This window comes from Rosa chinensis, chromosome 4 (assembly GCF_002994745.2).
Source record: "Rosa chinensis cultivar Old Blush chromosome 4, RchiOBHm-V2, whole genome shotgun sequence".
NCBI classification, from domain to species: domain Eukaryota; kingdom Viridiplantae; phylum Streptophyta; class Magnoliopsida; order Rosales; family Rosaceae; genus Rosa; species Rosa chinensis.
In genome coordinates this window covers 27,190,669-27,197,730 of record NC_037091.1, presented here as the reverse complement: position 1 = coordinate 27,197,730, position 7,062 = coordinate 27,190,669, and the positions used below count along the sequence as shown (strand labels likewise).

Here is a 7,062-nt window from a genome sequence, read left to right as displayed (position 1 = left end):
CATTCATTGACATATTGCAGGTGTAAGCTTATCCTCTATACTCAAAGGAGGTAAACAGTTAATTTTCACAATTCATAATTTCAATTCTTTCAAGACTAGGTTTACTTGCTATTTGCAGCATAATTAGTAAAGAACTAGCAGAAGAAAGAGAAGAGTTGAGAAAGTTAAAAGATTTTAGATCAAGACTTAAAAGAGAAACTCCGGTTTATTGAGATATTATCTTCATATTCCAAAAAAGGATATAAAAAGTTGAGAAAAATATTAATGAAATAAAAGAAACTCTTGAAGAGGAACAAAGTCTCTGGATTATTTGAGCATCGGTTAGATCCACCTAAACGGGTATCAGAGCTTGCTTAAAAAACTCAAAAGGAATCCCCAATGGGGACAATATATGAAATAATAATAGAGAAGTTGAACTCTATTAAAATTATCTGATGAAAAACATCAGAATATGATTAAAGAATTATCTAGATATCAAGATCTTCTACATAAACTACCAGATATAATCAACCAATTAGAAAAATTAAAAAATAAAATAGATTATATCAAATAACTTCCTTAAAGGGAAGAAAAAAAGCTAACAAGCGTTGGCAGAAAAATCAATGAACAAAAAAAAATTCTGGATTCTATGAAACAATTGCTGAAAGAAAAGAAAAATCTTCCAATAAAATTCAAGAAACCTAATGGGTTCACACCATTAGAAAATCCTATGAAGAATCCTGTTCCAAATATGATTTTTCCAGAACCTACACAAGTTTGACTAGCATCAAACATGAAAAACCAAAACACTTGGTAGCAAGAGATGCTAGAATGATGAGCATTTTTGGGAAAAAGAAAGGAATACAGCTCCTAAATTCAAAAGAAATTGAATGCAATGAAATAGAACAAGAGGTGAAAAACTCTTTAAATCCAAAACTAAATTTCAAATAGATCTATAAAAGAGGAAAATTTGAATTGATGGATAGCCACCATTTCAAATTATTGAAATTCACAACTCCATGTACAACAGGAGAAACAGATCTCGTAATGATCACTCCTCAAGAAGTTGCTAGAGCAAAAGCAAAAAATTAGTCCAAGTTGGCATAAAACTTCTTGCCCGAGCCTATAAACCGTTAAGTACTATACGTGGATCAATGGTCCACACGATATTAAATTAATTTTTTTAAGGGGTGAGTCCGCTCACACGTGTCATCCTTGTCTTGCACTACTGCAAGGTTTGGCGCACCCTACCAAAACAAGTCAAAGTTTCAGTAGCCATCTAAATTTTAACCAGGTTAACAGTGTACAATTGGCTTGTAATCTGGAATAAAATGTAATCCAAAGAATCTCTAAATACTGGTTAATCAGTCTGCTCAATAGAACAGTAAATATAGTCTGCAACTAAGCACAATTCATTCATTATCTCCATAAAGGGGTAATTTTCATACAATACCGACTTCCATGATCTAATCAGTTTGTATCAAACAAACGTAGGCAAACAGCAGCAAGTTAAAACTTGGGTTCTGATCGTGTGTTATTTGCTACTCTGTTTACATAGCCTCTCTCTTAGCTCTTAGGTGGCTCATGCGAGGAGGATACAGGTCTTGATTTCTAGTTTTCTCTTAGATAGTCAACTACGGACAATTGACAGATCGAAAGCATTTGAATCTCAATATTGAAGGCAGGCATCCAGTTTAGTCTGTCTAGCTAACACATCAATATTAGCTCGTCGAAGCTGTGATGACTGTATTTTCATTGCAGAAGCTACAAAACCCCATAACAATCGGCTGTACTTGCACTACAGAAAGGTAAGTAGCAACACTAACGGTTGCAAATTTACTTTTTATTGGCTCCCTAAATTCTAATGATGTTTTTCTTGTTTGTTCTTTTCAGCCCTCTCCACTGAAGCCAAGCAACATTTACGTGAAGAATATGAATGCCACTTGCAACTTCAAGTCTGCATTGACATCTCTGTGTAGCTCTGCAGTCCCTCTACAGAAAATGCAGCTTCTTGACATTACTTTCAAGGTCAGAAAAAAAAAAACGTCAGATATGCGGCTTCATTTTTTATTGGCAACGTCTGTCTGTGGTTTGGAATTCTAACTTCTCTATTAGTTGAAAGTGCTAGTAAGCTAAATTTTTACCGTTAGCATGAATGATGAATCATACTCACTATTAAGCTTCCTTTTAAGCCTCTGTGGCTCTCTATTAGAGCCCAAAATAATATTCTAAACATGATTGTCCAAACACTATAAAAAGAATTGGTGAGGTGAAGCTAGTCTCTCCGATGAGCGATACTTTTTGCTTGGTAGTAGCGTTGGAACTTTGAGAGGAAGATATGTGGGATTGGCAAGATGTACAGTGCTTTTGCTCGGTTTCTTTTCCTTATTTAGATTTCCTCCAGGGAATGGAGTAGGTGCATTTATTATTTTTATCCATCTCAAAGGAAGGTTCTGAAACGCCAATGATAATGCATGTCACTGTCATACTTAAACTATGACTAATATTAATGATAGATGCTACAAGTCCCACATCATAGAAGAGCAGTGTATGTCTAGTGTGAGAGTTATATAACAAAGCAACTCAGCAATTGTAAATCTCACGGAGCCATGCGTTGAGCACAAAGCGAACTATTCTTTCGCCTTTTACTAAAGAATACCGTGTGCGCGGAGCCTTAAGTGGCATACGCCTATTTTTAGAAGGGAGCACCTCTGTGGGTGCCCCTCAGAATTTAGTTAACAAGATTTGTCGTTCTATGATGTATATCATTAACTGAAGGATAAAATAAGGCCGGGTATGGTCTTCGTTTCTTAATAGAAAATACAAAGAAGAATTTAGACCGGCAATCACATGTTAGCAGCACCCAAAGGGGCTTCTCTCTCAAACACAGTAACTAATAATATGTTTGAAAAAGACTTTGAGAGCAGTAGTTGTCTAGCCTTTGGAGTCTGGATGTCTAAAAGCGACTTGAGCGATTCTCCATAACCATTGGGATTACATTTGAGATGTTTATAAAAATCTTGGAGTCTCCTAAAATATGAGAACGACCAGCAATAGAGGGTTGTCTTAAACCATCTCTAAGGGCCAAGGCTTCATCAACAAGGACAGAGGAATGACGCAAAGGTTAGAATCAGATTTCCTTGGTGATCATGAAGAACAAAACCAGCAGAGGCTTGATGATAAATTAAGTTTAAAAGCCTTATCTTGAGAATGCCATCTGATCAGCTTGCTTGAAACACGCTTTAGGGGAAGCTTGGGAGGATTAATATGCAAAGATTGGAAAGTAGTAGAGCTGCAGGACTTGCTTGAGTAGGATGCATGGTGACTTGCTTTAAAATAAGTTTATTTCCTTGCATGTCAAATGTGATAGCATAAAATGAGAAATTTGGCAAGCTTCCCAGTTGAAATCAGTGTAGGAAGCATCTTAAATCAATGAATGTAAATGCGTATTGAAGCTTTAATTATTGAGAGCTTTTGAGTCCAGCTTTGTTGCAGAAGGTGTATTGTCCTAGTCAAACATGAGTTGGTTATAGCTAGTAATCGAATCTGTGCTCATGTGCAGTACGTGTGGATTGTGCACCTATGTACAGAAAAATCTATGTACAAGCATTTTGTAACTAGCAGCAGCTTAAACGGGCTAAACCTGTCAAGATCGACAAGTCCTAGCTAGTTTATGTTACAGACAGGAACTGAGTAGCTGATACATGCTTGTATATATTAATGTGTTACAGAAGTGTCAATGACTGTTAGTTTAAGACTTGCAAGATATCCACATCGAAAAAACAAACCAAAGGCAATAAGTGAAGAGTATAAATTAGGTGGGGCAGCAACTTTGCAACATACTTACCTGGACGGGGTCAATGGGCGATCAAGAAGACTCATGGCCTAGGCTAGTGACCTCCATTGCACTTCGGAGGGGTGCCTGCTTAAGGTCTCCCCAAGAGGGAGAGCCTACGTCATAATTTGTTGCAAGGGGGTTTGCGTTCGCGCAGCCCCCACAATACATGTTTTAAAGTTTTCAGTACCGATATATGGGTTCAAAATTTGTCTTGGTGACAGATTCCTTTCTCAAAAGCATTATCAATCTGCACTCAACCTTGTTTCTCTTCTTTCTTTTGCATATTCTATTTGTTCTTTTACACTTTGGGTTGATAATTCCATAGATTTCATTGCATACTCGTATATATTTCATAATAACACTCAATTTTAGAGTCAAAGTGATGTGAATGGAGTGGATGAATGAAAGCTTTCACATCTAATCTCAGTTATGGAGCAACTTTGATCTAGTAGGTAAACTTGACATGTTTTCATTTCATCAGGCTTTTAGCCTAGCACTTTACTTGGATTATTACCTAGACCAAAAGGTTCAGTTGAGACCACAAGAAAGAGTTGAAGGAAATAGTAGAAGACATGGTTTATTGGTACTTTTTGGTTGCCTGGAAATTTTTGAACGGATGATGTCTAATGCGCTATTTATTTCAATGTAGATATTGGTTAGATATATAATGATCAGTTTTAGACTTTTAGTACAGTATGTTGTTGCCAATGCAGGTAGTAAGTATATCAAGGTCTTGTATTCTTTTTGTAGCTAGCATTAATGCATTATTGCTGCACATGGATGACTTATATATAATGAGTTTATAGAACATACAGCATACTGTTGCCATTGCAGGTAATGAGTTTATAGAATGTACAGCATACCGTTGCCATTGCAGGTAGCATATCAATGTTCAAATTGTCCTATTTCTGTGCAGATCTTGGATAATTGCTTCCCTAGCATCACTATCTTGGTTGTCTAGAAATTTTTGAACGTATGATGTTTAATGCTATTTATTTCAATGTAGATATTGGAATATATAATGAGTTTTAGACTTCTACTACAGTACGTTGTTGCCAATGCAGGTAGTAAGTATATCAAGGTCTTTTATTCTTTTTGTAGCTAGCATTAATACATTATTGTTGCATGTAATGGATGACTTATATATAATGAGTTTATAGTACGTACAGCATATTGTTGCCATCGCAGGTAGCATATCAATGTTTGAATTGTCCTATTTCTATGCAGAGCTTGGATAATTGCTTCTCTAACATCACTATCTTGTATGTATTATATATAATTCTGACCAGCTAGATGAGCACACTGATAGGAGCATTTTAATGCGACGTTTTAACTGTTATTTCCCTATATTTTCTGCGTTATTTCCTTAATAAAACTCTGTTTAGGAAAGTTTCCATTCTTTGATTGGGAAAGTTCCTAATTGTAGAAAGTTTCCGTTTTGTAGTTTCTATTTTCCATTTTTAGAAAGTTTCCATTTTAGTTTAGGAAAGTTTCCATTTCTTATTTTAGAAATCTTCTATTTTCAGGTCTTCGGAATAAATAAGCTGAATTGAGTTCATAAATAGAACGAGAAGCATCATGAAGATGACATGGCAAGGAGGAAATCAAGGAAGAGTTTTTAAAAAGGAAAATATATTTTCCTTGGGGATTAAATTTGCCGTGTCATACCTAAGGAAAAATAAGGTGACAACGTGGAATTAAAGATGATTGATTGAGGATTTCAAGGAGAGATTTTCTTGGGAGACTTTTATGGAAAGAAATATTGTTGGAGGAATAATTTGGTGTGATTGCCAACGTGAAAATCAGAAATAATCAAGGAGATGACGCAAAGAGAGATTCAAGGGAGATATTTATGGAAGGAAAATATGTGTGCACCAAGGAAAAGCTCAAAAGGCGTCCAGATTCATCCCTAAATTCCCTAAAGGAATGTTGGCCGAAATTCATGAAGAAAATCAGAATAATTTCAAGGAAATTCGGCAATTAAATATTAGGGAGGTATTTTAGAGAATTATGATTGGTTGGAACACATCACAAGGCTTACTTGGCATTCTATGATTGGATGGACCACATCACAAAGCTTACTTGGCGAATTCCTATTGGTGGAAGCTATGTGGAAATTTCTGATTGCTTTGTGAACCCTAGCCGTGCTCCTATATATACCCACCTCTTTGACGTTGAGAAGGGTTCCTCTTCCCATACAATTGACACTTTAGAAAAAAATCAGAAAATCTTCTTAGCATAGCCGTGAGTTTCTCCATCCTCTAGTCATCTCCACGAGTTCAAGCAAGGCCAAGGAGGAGAAGAAGCATAGCCGTGAGCATCCATCATCCATCTCCAACCTTGAAGCTTGCTTTCGAGATTCAAGAGACCACCACATCAATCGTTCATCACCATCCCCATCTCACGGTGTAATCCGATTCTCCTTTGTAACCTTTGCTTTGAATTTCGTTGGTTTTGTTCTAGTTGACATATGTGTTTGAACAATTGTTAAATTCTGGAATTTTATGATTAATTGAGAATTTTCAGATTCATATATTGTAATTCGAGAGTTGCTTATGTGAGTTTGTTTAATTAAATTTGCGTTATAGATATCCTTTGTGTATTAATCTTATTTGGGCGACACTTATAGGGTTTATGCATAATTGTTGCTAGGTTTAAGAACATGAAATCGACTTTTCGTTTTGTGTAAACTTGAATCAAAGTAGTAAAGGTTTTGGACAAAGATCGAATTTAATTAAAGAGGATTGCAATTAGGTGGACTTTTCCATAACTAAGTTGTACACTTGAGTTGATAGCCTTTCTTTATGCTTCATGCGTTAAACATGTTATGATTAACTAGCTTTCTAGTGCTTGAATGCATGTTTGATAGGATTGATCTAGGTGCTTTCGCTTAGGTTAATTAGCATTGAAAAGTAAAAAATGGGAATTCATTTGCTTTCGAATGTTTCACATGATCAACTCCTTTCTCATGACTTAGATGAACAATATTAGGGTTTGAGTCAATTTTAATCATATGTTTCGATTTTGATCTTTGTTCTCTCATTCCATTCGTATTTTTATGTTTTTGCATTTTAATTGTTTTGTTAACTTAGTTTTATTTTCGAAAAACCAAAAACAAAATCCCCCCTTTTCGTGTACAATGTTTATAGTTGTGAATATCTTTGTGAATATTATACTTTGTTTTAATTTTAATTGTTTAATTGTTTGATAATGACAGGTGTACCCTCAATCCCCGGAATAGAACG

General features: G+C 35.5%; 2 non-coding genes and 1 pseudogene across 2 annotated transcripts; all 3 read left to right on the top strand.

Annotated features, from left to right (window-relative positions):
* Nucleotides 1-1,084: 1,084 nt before the first annotated feature.
* LOC112201257 lies at nucleotides 1,085-1,230 on the top strand (annotated as a pseudogene).
* A 1,354-nt stretch (nucleotides 1,231-2,584) lies between these two features.
* LOC112201262 lies at nucleotides 2,585-2,701 on the top strand. Its single transcript, XR_002936705.1, has one exon. It is a non-coding gene; the product is annotated as a U5 spliceosomal RNA (small nuclear RNA).
* A 1,117-nt stretch (nucleotides 2,702-3,818) lies between these two features.
* On the top strand, nucleotides 3,819-3,978 carry LOC112201208. The gene has a single exon (XR_002936664.1). It is a non-coding gene; the product is annotated as a U1 spliceosomal RNA (small nuclear RNA).
* The last annotated feature ends 3,084 nt before the right edge of the window (nucleotides 3,979-7,062 follow it).